This window comes from Lagenorhynchus albirostris, chromosome 9 (assembly GCF_949774975.1).
Source record: "Lagenorhynchus albirostris chromosome 9, mLagAlb1.1, whole genome shotgun sequence".
Taxonomy (NCBI): domain Eukaryota; kingdom Metazoa; phylum Chordata; class Mammalia; order Artiodactyla; family Delphinidae; genus Lagenorhynchus; species Lagenorhynchus albirostris.
In genome coordinates this window covers 22,337,533-22,350,355 of record NC_083103.1, presented here as the reverse complement: position 1 = coordinate 22,350,355, position 12,823 = coordinate 22,337,533, and positions in this window count along the sequence as shown.

Here is a 12,823-nt window from a genome sequence, read left to right as displayed (position 1 = left end):
GGGACAAAGAGTAGAAAGGGAATCCAACGAAAGATATTACCTAACTAGGTTCCTCTTACACCTATAGTGGGGATGGGAGGGGTAGTTCATGGAAATGATTTAATTCATTTATTCAACAAGATAATTACAATGAATGTAAGGATGGTTTTGAGTGAGCAGTCCAGGACTCTGATTTGCCCAGTGATCAGAGGTCTTACCTCGGAACAGACTCAAACTGTAAAGTCCTGGAACTTGGTTTTACGGAACCTATCTCCTCTGCCTTCTAACCCCAGCCTCTGACATTTCCCCTATGCATCTTTAGGATCTAGTTGGTTCTTTCTTTTTCCATACCCAGTTCCTTAGCAAAATTTGGCTTGAAACAGGTTCTGATAAATTCAAGCTAGAGGAAGAATGTCTAATTGTGCGAGTCCGGGAATTGGTCGTTTGTTTTTCTGCCTCCTACTCTCCCCCTTCTTTTCTCTCTCCCATTTTCTGTGAGGATGTTGTCCAGCCCCAGGAAAATAAACCCAGGTTGTCTGAGGATGAACCCATATCTGAACTAGAAGACTTTAGACCCGCCTTGTCCTGGAGTCCTGATCCCAGCTCTCTTTCTTGGCCTCTCCCTCTTCTCTTCTTCCAGGACCACATGGCTTGATTCTTGTTTTCTGCCATAAGTCCCTGTAAGCCCTAGGGTTACTCCTGCCTGTATTCATAGGGCCAGTCCAGTGCCTTGATTGAAGTAAATGTTTTCTTTCTTTTTTTTTTTAACATCTTTATTGGAGTATAATTGCTTTACAATGGTGTGTTAGTTTCTGCTTTGTAACAAAGTGAATCAATTATACATATGTTCCCATATCCCCTCCCTCTTGCTTCTCCCTCCCTCCCACCCTCCCTATCCCACCCCTCTAGGTGGTCACAAAGCACTGAGCTGATCTCCCTGTGCCATGCGGCTGCTTCCCACTAGCTATCTATTTTACGTTTGGTAGTGTATATATGTCCATGCCACTCTCTCACTTTGTCACAGCTTACCCTTCCCCCTCCCCATATCCTCAAGTCCATTCTCTAGTAGGTGTAAATGTTTTCTTAAATAAACAAAAACCCCTCAAAAGTGGTTAGACTAAAATTACTTTCTGTGACTTTTCTGCAGGGATATTACCTTATTATTTGCAGGTCTGTGCTTTCTTGTCTTACTTTGGAAAGATGGGCAGAGTGGTCACCAGCCTCCAAGATGGTTCCCAGTGACCCCTGCCTCCTGGTACTCATCCTTGTATCTTCCCTCCCTTGTTGTGCCAGGATTAGTCTCTGTGACCAATAGCAGGTGGCAGAAGTGGTGGTATGTCACATCTAAGATAGTTGTAAACTAATTAGTTTAACTTTTGCAATTAGTTAACTGCAGCTTCTGGGTACTCTCTTTCGTCTGCTCTCTTTTTCTTGAATCTCTTGCTCCGGGGAAAACAAGCTGCCATGTTATGAACAGTCCTCTAGAGAGGTCCATGTGGTGAAAAACTGAAGCCTCCGGCCAATAGCCAGCAAGAAACTAAGGCCTGCCAACGGCCCCATCACTGAGTTTGGAAGCAGATTCTTCAGCCCTGGTAGAGCCTTGAGATGACAGTAGCCTTGGCCAACATCTTGACTACAACCTCATGAGAGATTCTGAGGCAGAACCACCCAGCTAAAACACTCCTGGCTCTCTGGCCTTCAAAAACTGTGTGATTATGAGTGTTCGTGGTTTTAAGTTGCTAAGCTTTGAGGTAATTTGTTACAGAGCAATAATAACTATTTCATGTAGGCAGAAAAGCATAGGGGCTTTAGAATTCAACCTAAGTTCGAATCCCACATGTAACTCTACATGTTATTAACTTAACCCTGAACAAATTCTTGAAAATTCTCTGAGCCTCTTGAACTTCAACTGAAGCTGATGTTGATCCAAAAAATGATGTTGATCACACCTACCCGCCCCAGTGGGAGGGTACCCAGCTCTCCTTGAAAGGAGAGGAAACCCTGGGCTCCATCAGTGCCAGGCAGGGCCTGCAGCCCTGCACCAGGTCATCCCATTGTTCTAGGACTGCCCGCATTGCCACTGCCATGTTGTATCTAAAGGTTTGTCTATGGCCTGGAGAGCTTCCAGCAATTCCTCAGCCATAAACATTTACGTGGGAAAGAACAGAACAGAATGTTAATTTCCATGATTTGGTCTCGCTACCTGGTTTTTGTTAGGCCTTGTCTGATTTCTTTCCAATTCTGGGTATATGGATGTGTGCTTGCTTTCATTTATGTAATAAATTTGTATTATTAAATAAATGTATTAAATAGATTTATTTAATAAATATACCACACTCCATTTTAAGGCTCTTACACTTAATGATTTATTTACTTCCCATAACAATCCTGTGTGATACACACACACACACACACACACACACACACACAGTACTATAATTTTCCCATTTTACATATGGGGAAACTGAGGCACAGAGAAGTTAAGTAACTTGTCCAAGGTCACACAGCTAAAATTTTGGCAGAGCCCAGGTCCAAACTTGAGCAGTTTGGTTCCAGAGTTTGTGCTGTTAACTACCAAGCTCTACGTGTCTCCTTGTCTTGCTATAGCTGAAAACTCATGCTTCTTCTGTCTGGATGTCTGACTACCTTCTCCAGGAGGCAAGAAAAATCTGATGGTATTCATGGACAATCAACCCAGTGGTACGGTAAGAGAAAAGATGATGAGTGGAAGGCGTAACTTGGGCTTTGGAAAAAGATCAAGGTTCAATTTCTGGCTCCTGTGTGCTTCTGGCGAGTTATTTCATCGCTGAACCTCAGTTTCCTCATCTGTAAGTTAGGAACAACAATAATAAAAATACGTTTGACCATTAGAGGGAGCTCAGGGATGACTTGTACCCAAAATGGGGATGGATTATTTATATCGAGACTTGGTTCTAGCCACTGGCAGCACTGAAGGGTAGAGCTATCCAGTGCTCTCAGAAAGAGTTGGCATTAGGGTGATCAACCAACCATCTCAGTTTGCCTGGGACAGGGGACTTCCCGTGCCAACAGTGGGATAGTCCTGGGTAAACCAAGCTAGTTGGTTACCCTCGTTTGAGCCCTGTGCCTTTGAGGAAACCATCCTTTTAGAGCTCTTGTCCTGTCTTCTCCAGTGGGGCTATGGTGAAAAGAGTGACATGGATAAAGAGTTTCTTTTTAATAGAAGGTAATTAAGGGCAGCAATCTTAGTTTTGAGGTTCTTTCTTTGGTAATGACTTTACTGAGATGTAATTCACATATACAATTTACCCACTTACAGTGTAACAATTCAATGGATTTTAGTGTATTCACAGAGTTATGTAACCATAACCACAGCCAATTTTAGAACATATTTTATCACCCCCAAAAGAAAAACTATACCCTTTAGCTATCATCCTGCCAACTCTCTTCATCACACCCAGCCCTAGGCAACTTTTAATCTCTTTTCTATACCTCTAGATTTGCCTAGTTCTGGACATTTCATATAAATGGAATCTTATGAAATGTGGTCTTTTAATTAATTTCTTCCACTCAGCCTAATGTTTTCCTGGGCTGTCCTAATGTTCTTATGGCCTGTGTCAGTGCGTCATTCCTTCTGACTGTTGAGTAATTTCCATTGTGGAAACACCACATTTTGCGTATCCGTTCATCATTTGATGGACATTTGGGTTGTTTCTGCCTTTTGGCTATTGTGACTAATGCTGCTGTGAACACTCTCAGACAAGCTTTTGTGTAGCTTTCTGTTTTCATTTCTCTTGGGGTATATACCCAGGAGTGAAATTGCTGGGTCATATGGTAACTCTGTGTTTAACTTTTTGAAGACTTGCCAGACTGTTTCCCCACATGGTCGCACCATTTTACATTCCCATCAGCAATGTCTGCAGGTTCCAATTTCCCACATCCTTACCAACACTTGTTATTATCTGTCTTTTTGATGATACCATCCTAGTAGGTGTGAAGTGGTATCTCATTATAAGCAATCTTGTTTTGAAGTTGCGTTTGCATGGTAAGCACTTTTGGTCACTTAGACCTATACTTATGTTCATTGGAGGTGACTGATGGAGATTATGGGGGCTTAAGCCCTCGGTCTGCCCTTTATCAGAGGAATGCCAGCAGTGGGTGGATTGGCCAAGGGACCATGGTCTTTGAGGGAGAGCCCCCCTCATTTCCCTGGTTTCCCTTTTCCTCACCCCCATTTCGTGGACTGAGGTGAGGACAGGTATCCAGGGAGACCGGGCTGCTCATCATTTTTGATCTTACACTGCCTGCTCCAACTCAAGGAGGGCTGTGAAGTGGCCTGATCAGCTCACCAGAGGCTGCAGGCAAACAGAGGCCAGTAGATCTGCAAACGACAGGCGTGCCCTGGCTGGGGAATGCCCTGTGTGTCCAGACCAGGCATCACAAGCTGCATGACTCAAGGCTCGCTTTGCACTAACAGTGCCTTGGGAAACACTGTTTCAAAATTGGGAAATCTGACATAAAAATCCAGGTTTCTGGGTTGCTTTAAAGACTGACAGGCCTGGCCATGCCATTGCCACATTTCCACGCTGCCACAGCTGCCCGGAGCTGAGGCCTGGCTGCTCCCAAACACTGGCTCGGGTGCTCAATGGGTATATATTGGTGCCCAGTTTCCCTAATGGGGCCTAATGGGGCCAACGTAGGCCATAGTAGGTGGCAAGGCTGAATTGGGGTATTCGAGATCCTGGGTTTCCAGCCATCCCCATACCCTCTCCTCATGAATCTAAGCAAATCACAGGTATGAGCATCTAATTTGTCATTCATGCTTCTTGAGCAATTTTTACAGGCCAAGTAACGTTCTATGAATTTTACATGTATTAACTCATTTAATCCCCACAGTAATCCAAGGATGATCCCAGTTTACAGGTGGGAAAACTAAGGCTCAGAGGGAAAAAAACCCTCGCAATCTATCAGTAATTAGTGGCGGAACCAGGATTTAAAGGCAGGAGCCTCACTTTGTGAGCTTGATCATAACGGAGTGGCCGGTGAGGGGGTCCCATGGATACTACCACATAACGATTCATCTGGCCTTACCAACTGCAGCTGACATGCCACGTGGCCGGGCATCAGTCCAGGCCAGGTGCCCCCTCATTAAAGCTGAGAGTTGGAGTGTTTGAAGAGATGATAGCTGTGATTCTTTTCAGCTCTAACTTGTGGTGAGTCTCTGAAAACTGGTAAGAGAAGAAGAAAGGGAGAGGGGAGGGGCACTTGGCAGTTCACCATGCCTAGAAGACTAGCACGGACCCAGGTCACTCCTGACGGGATACCCCGGGCCCCCACTGCAGAACACCATGGGCTGGGAGTCTGAAGTTGTTCTCCCAGCTCTGACTGGCCTGGTGACTGTGTTAGCAAAGTCCAGAGCACACCAGACCCAGGAGGGCACTGTGGCCTCATTTCCCGTTTCCCGTCCTCCTGTCCCCAGGAATAACACAGAAGTGGCTGGTAACACACAGCATTGTGCTCACACACAGAGGGCCTCTTTGTTTCCGGATACACAGAGAGGAGGCTGTAACAATGGCCTTGAATGGCACGTTGCTCTCCTTTCTCCAACGTTACACTTGTTTTTTTCAGTCCTGGAATCAGTTAAACAATGATTTCCTGCGGAGGGTGTCAGCTTTTCATCTTTTCCATCTGCTCCCCCGCTGGTCCTCAGGGCCCAGGACGGTGGGAACCGAGTGGAGAGCCAGCCCCAGGGACAGCTGGGCACCGTGGAAATGTCACCTTCTCGAAAGGCTGAAAGGCAGTGGTACCTCGCCTCTCCCCTGCCAGGTGGGGCCTGCCCTGGAGGAAGGAACCAGACCAGGTAACAGGAGAGAGGCTGAGAGCTGCTGGCGGGGAGCGGGGGCTGGAGATCATGGCTGAAGGTCCGGCCCGAGGAGGATGGGTTTCTGCTTTCAAGATACCCCGTTTGCTTGAGAGCCACTGTCTGCTGGTAAACAATAAAGAGGCAAAAGCAACTGAGGTCAAGTTCTGCCACGTCCCGAGTAGGGAAGCACTCTTCCCCTCTGACCCCCATTCCATGCCTCTGATGTCTCTGGGTGACCAGAAACTTCAGGGTCCGTGTGGGTTTGTTGAGAAGACTAGTTCTCTACTAATAGCTGTCGGAATTAAGCTCTTATTCTATGTGTTGTCTATGTATGTGTATGACTGTACGTATCTGACTGTACCGCTAGCAATTATAGCAAACACTTATACAATGCGCTCTCCGTTCTTGGTTGATTCAAACCCAGGCAGTCTGGTTCTAGAATCTGTGCTTTGCATCATCATGCATCTTGTGTAATGTTCCTTACAATAAACCGAGGTTATTGCAAGGTTTCACCCTGAGGGGCACTGACCTATAATGCTAACTGTGTGTAACTATGTATATGCTAACTATCGTGTCAGGCAAGGTCCTAAATGTTTTGCATCTATTTCCTCATTTATTCCACATAATAACTCTATGGTACTTTAATCATCTCCATTTTATAGATGAGGAAATTGAAGTAACAGAGATATTAAGTAACTTGCCCAGGGTCACACAGCTGTCAGGTGGCAGAGTCAGGATTTGAACTCAGTTTTCTCTGGAGCTGACTCTAAAGCTTGCCCAGCCCTGTGGCTGGTTTGGAGTTAGTTTCCTTCTCTGGGTCATGAGGTATGGAGGGTGGTGTTCTGACCGTGGCTTTGTAGGACATCAGCACTTGAGTTGTCAGCTCCAGGAGCGCAGAAGCTCTTAAATGGTTTGCCTGTCGTCCTTAGATTTGCTGAGCTTGAGGAAGATGGAATTGTCCAACGGTGACAGGGAAGGAATTTAGAATGATAATAATTGCTCAATGAATGCCATTGCTTACCTGGCCAGAGACAGGCTAAGCTGCCACGTACGTAGGAGAACAGATGTTAAATAAGCAGGAGTCACCAGGTATATTCAGGAAGCCAACTTTATTTATGTCTGTCACTGCCCTGAATTTTTTTGTGGCGCCCCACTCTTTCCTTGCCCTGGGATGAAAATTAGGGCAGGTCCTTAATTCTTCTGGTTACCTTTCTAGTTCCAGCACTGTCTCAGGTCAGTAATTGATACATCCAGGTCTGTGCAATAACCCAGACCTTCAAACTTCCTTCCCAGTGGATCCTCCTCCAGTGGGGCCTGGAGCTGGGAAAGGGGGTCTGTGGTCAGTTTCTTGCTTCCCCCCTTGTGCTTCCATCTGGCTGACTGGGGATTCTGGCCCCTGGCGGGGAGAGGAGCAGGAAGTTCTTACCTGGTTGACACTGTGGGAAGCTGGCATCCCATTGGCTGGGCCTGGTGGGTGTGAAATCTGCTTCTTTATCTCTTGGTACAATTTTGTGGCTACTTCAGAGAACACCGTCCTTCCTTAACTGTGGAGATTTCTAAGCTGCTGGTCCCTTGAAGCAGGTGCCTAAGACTCTTTCCTTAGCTTCCCAGAATCTGAGCAGTCTGTATTAGACAGCTAGGGCTGCCAAAATAAATAACACAAACTAGGTGGCTTAAACAACAAATTTATGTCCTCACAGCTCTGAAGGCTAGGAGTCCGAGATCAAGGTGTGAGTAGGGCTGGTTTCGCCTGAGGGCTCTCTCCTTGGCTTGTAAACAACATCTTCTCCCTGTGTCCTCACGTGGCCTTTGCTCTGTGTATGTGCATCCCTGGTGTCTCTTTGTGTGTCCAAATCCCTCTTCTTATAAAGATTGGACTGGGGCCCACTCTACAGGCTTCATTTTAACTTAATCACCGCTTTAAAGCCCTGTCAGCAAATATAGCTACATTCTGAGGTTCTGGGGATTAGGGCTTCAACATATGAATTTGGGGGCACACAATTTAACCATAACAGATGCTGTCAGCTTTCTTTTTTTTTTTTTTTGGATGCTAGTTCCCTGACCAGGGTTTGAACCTGGGCCCCCTTGGACTGAGTCCTAACCACTGGACTGCCAGGGAATTCCCAGCTGTCAGTTTCTTTCTGTGGAAGTTTCTTCCTGGTGGTTCTTCTTAAAGGATCTACACAACACACAAGGTTGCCTGTTGCACACCTCTGGCTTATAGAAAATACTCAACTCCCCTCTCCCCTGGCCAAAACAAAGTCCCCCCTCCCACTCCAGCTGGCCACCCATCTCTCCTGCATCCTCAATTTCTAAGGCATGATTTAGACACCAGCCCCTGATGACATCCAAGCTCCAGGGACACAGTGCCTTTGAGATCGCTCCTGAGAAGTAACGACTGGGCAGTTGGGACTTGGAGGGTACCTACTGCTCACTCCAAAATTCCTCCTCTGCTCTCCCACAGTTTTCCCCATCCAACCCTTCTTTGTGGGCTGGAGGTGGTTGGATAAGGGAGAGAGGGTTTTCTTTCACGAGTCCTACATGATGGTGTCATAGCTCACTTTGGAATGCATCATCCATTGTCTTGTGGCTTCAGCAGAAACAGAGACTAAAATCATTTTTTTCATCCTGCTACACATACAGCATCTCCTTTAATTTTCATGAAGATCCCTATGAGAAAGGTAATATTATCCACGTACAGCTGAAGGAGAAGAATCTGCAGCTCAGAAAGCTTAGGGAACTTACCCACGTTAGACTGTTCAGCTAGCAGAGAAAAGGGGGTGTAGATTGCAGCTTTAATCCACTTTACTAACCCTTCTCTGGGCCTTCACCACTCTGGGTTCTTAGAGCTTTTACCTGCCGGATTTTGTTCTGTGCTGGTAAAAATTTCCTTTTAAGTAGAATGTTGTAAAGATAAAAAGGTGAAATCCTTGTTTGTGCTCCAGTTGTAACATAGGGGCTGGTGCCAGGGGTGACAAGTATACCAGGAAGGTTCACAGGTCCAGTGTGAGATTAGCTCTAGGTACCAAAAGATCTCTGCTTGAAACCCTTGCCCCTCCCCCAGTATAATTTAATCAGTGGAACCATGACATGGGTGGAATATATATTTTTTTGTAGAAGTGCATCAAAGCAATATTGTGTTCTGAAAACCTTATTCGAGGCAGAAGGGGCCATATCATCTCACCTTCTGTCTCCTAGGAGGTACTCTACCTAACAAAGACCTTAAAATATAAAGATTTTTTAAAATTTTATTTTATATTGGAGTATAGTTGATTTACAATGTTGTATTAGTTTCAGGTGTACAGCAAAGTGATTCAGTTATACATATATCCATTCTTTTTCAGATTCTTTTCCCATATAGGTTATTACAGAGTATTGAGTAGAATTCCCTGTGCTATACAGTAGGTCCTTGTCAATTATCTATTTTATATATAGTAGTGTGTATAGGTTAATCCCAAACTCCTAATTTATTTTTAAAAAACCTTTTTTTTGTATAGAGTTTTAATTATTTTCTTTAAATATAAAAAGTCCAGGCCTGCCATTGCCCATCCTTGCACAATTTCCTAGGAAAGTGAGGATGAATAATGTGTCTGGCAGCTGTTCAGAAGTCGCGTACTAAGGCTGTGTCCAGGGTCCACTGGAGGCAGCCCGGGGCTGGGCTGGGCTGGGCTGGGTGGCATCGGGGGCCCAGGGGACTGGACTGGGATGGGCTGGGGCTGCAGCTGACTTGGACCAGGGAGGAAGCGGATGATGATATTCCTGTTCATCCACTGAGCAATTATTTAATGAACAACTATTATGCCCAAGGCCTTTGTGGGCACTCTGCCAGGAAGGGATGGGTCGTCATTGAATGGGGCCCTGGAAAAAGTGAAGTCCGAGCTTCTCTATGGGTTCTCAGAGGAAGACAAAACGCTAGAAGGAGGGTGTTTCGGGTGGAGGGAATGGAAAAGCATCATGTGCTTGGAGGCCAGCGGATGGCTTGGAATGGCCAGAGATCAAGGGTGAGGGTGCAGCAGCAGGGACAGGGAGAAGGGAGAAGCTGGGAGATTACACCTGAGGCTGGAGAGGGAGGGCCCAAGTGGGAACCCAACAGGGCTTTCAACAGAGAAGCCCCCAAGTGGGTTTGCCTTGTAGAGGCAGGACAGGGATGCATTGGAGAAGTGGAGGGGTCAGCATCCTGGGAGGCGGGCAAGACAGCATGAAGGGCCAAACCGAAGCCTTGGCCTCAAGAATGAAAAGGGGGGCTTCCCTGGTGGTGCAGTGGTTGGGAGTCCGCCTGCCGATGCAGGGGACACGGGTTCGTGACCCGGTCCAGGAAGATCCCACATGCCGCGGAGCGGCTGGGCCCGTGAGCCATGGGCGCTGAGCCTGCGCATCTGGAGCCTGTGCTCCGCAACGGGAGAGGCCGCAACAGTGAGAGGCCCGCGCACCGCAAAAAAAAAAAAAAAAAAAAGAATGAAAAGGGGAAGGGGTTTGGCCCGAGAGAATATGAGAGCCATGTGAGGTCAACCAAAGCCTCTAGAAATGCTCCTCTGGTTTCTGACTTGGACCACTGAAGACATGCTGAGCGAGTGTGTATGTGTGTGTGTGTGTGTGTGTGTGTGTGTGTATCTGTATCTGTGTGCATGTGTGTGGAGAGGGAAAGCTGGGCTGGGACTGCAGGAGGCTGAAGACCTTAGCAGGAGGAAGTGGGACTCCTCTCAACAAATACCTACTGAGGGCTGAGTGCCAGGGTGAGGGAAGCAAAGGGACACATTCCATTCCTCTCCGAGCTCACAGCCCAAGGAAAGGAGCAATTCGAATGCAATGTAGCAGAAAGACAGAAGAAGGGAATTAGGGAGGGGCTGGGGAAATTTGGATACAGACCAAGTATTCAGTTATTAGAGAATGACTCATTTTTTGTAAGTGTTATTATGGTATTATAGTTTAGGTTGGAGAATAGCCCTCAGTCTTTTTTCTTTTTCGAAGGTGCAAGTTGAAATGTTTAGAGTTGAAAGGTCATGATGTCTGTAATGTACTTGGAAACAAGAGAGCATCAAATCCAAGTAGGGGCCCTTCTTTGTGTTCCCACAGTATCCTTACTTCCCGTCAATGCACTTGCTACTTTATATTTTTAAATTTTTATTATGAAAGATTTCACACAGAAAAGTCAAAAGCCAAAAGAACAGTACAAGAGTACAATGAATTCTCATATATTCCCAACAACTGATAACAATTCACCACAGTTGCCCCTACTTGAATTTGATGGGTGAGAGAAGCTTCCCAAAGAAAATATGTCAGACCTGAGAGATGAGTTGTCGATGGGCAAGGGGGACTGGGGAGAACTTACCGGAGAGTGTTCTAGGTGGACGTAATAGCACGTGTGAAGGCCTGGTAGTCTGTTTTGCTAGAGGAACAAAAAGACATTGAATGTGAGTATAGAGTGAGAAGCAGGGAGTCACCAAGAGGTGAGATGGGAAAGGAGAGCTGGTCCTGCAGAGTTGTGGGATGGTAGGAAGTCTTGCATTTTGTCCTGACACTGGTGTGAGCAAGGAGGTTGCGTTTCAGAATGATGTCCCTAATGAGTGTTGAGCTGTTAGCATGTGGCAGCCACTGTTCTAAGCACTTTGTCTAGATTAGTTCACATAATCCTCACTGTGCCTTTTCCAGGGACCTACAAAATCAGCATCTCTATTTTAGAGATGAGGCAAACTGAGGCACAGTAGGGTTCAGTCACCTGCCCAAGGTCACAGATCCGGAGGAGCCTGGAGGAGCCAGGATCTCCTGGTCCCCAGAGTCCATGTTCTTAACCACTAGGCAGTACTACCTCTCAAGTCCTGTCACTCTCTGTGTGAAGGAGGAATTGGAGGAAAGCAGGAAGTCTGCTTAGGAAGTGGTTGCACACGCCCAGGCATGTGGTGATGGTGACTTGAACTAAAACAGTAACAGTGGAGATGGAGAAAATGGATAGGATAGTCACTTTGGAGTGAAATCAACAAGACTTGGTGATGAAACAGTTGTGTGCAGGGAGAGTCCAAGATGGTGCCAAACCCTACCCCACTGAGGACCTGCCCCCTCTTGGCCTGCGCCATGGGACGTACAGAGGATGTCCCGTAGTCAGAGAAGAGATATCCTTCTCGTAATAATGCAGAGGGTGTCAGTAGGCCCCTAACATCCCCTTCATCTGTGAGGAGCAGGCTGCTGTACGTCCAACTCACGTTTCTCTTGCCCTGGACTCTGCTAACCATCTCTTTTGGTACAACTTGACATTTTCACCGTTTGAATTTTGTCATCTGCAGCTGTTGTAATCTGTAGGTCAGTCCTGTACCCTAAGTTTACCAGCACAGTTAGGCCACAGCCCCTGGTCCCTTTCCTAATTGTTTCCTAACCCACCCGGCACGCTGTTCCCTTTGAATGCTGTGAACACCTGTGCTGTTTCACCAGCAGCCCTGGATCCTTAGAACTCTTCAGAGAGCTCACAGGGCCGACAAATTAAACAAATATTGAAAAACAGTAGAAGGAAAATTACTTGGCTGTGTCCTTCTAATGTTTATTGATTTTTAAGATGTTCTCAGGCATGAAACAAGATTCACAGCTGGCATCTTGACACTGGATTCCTGTTAACTGGAAGAGCGGCTTATTGACCAGGCAGGGGATACCAAGCAGGGCAGGAGCAGCCAGTGTCCCCTGCAGGTGATCAGCCCCAGAGATGGAGCGCCACTGGGAGGGAGCCATATTCACTTGAAGAGAGGGGCACTGCGGCCCAGGAAGGTCCTCGTGTATCCCAGCAAGCCACTGCGGCTGCGTATCAGTTCCATACCAACACTCTGGGGGCCTCATTTTTTTTTTTCTTGCTAAAAGCCCCAAGAATTCCAGATTAAAAAAAATTCTTTTTTAATTTTTTTAAACCATCCAAGCAGTTTTTATTCATTAATATTCGTAAATACAGCAGCTACATTAGAGGTTTCAATTTTCCTCTTCAGTTTGAATGTAGAGTATTAGGAGAGCCTTTTGCATGCCAAG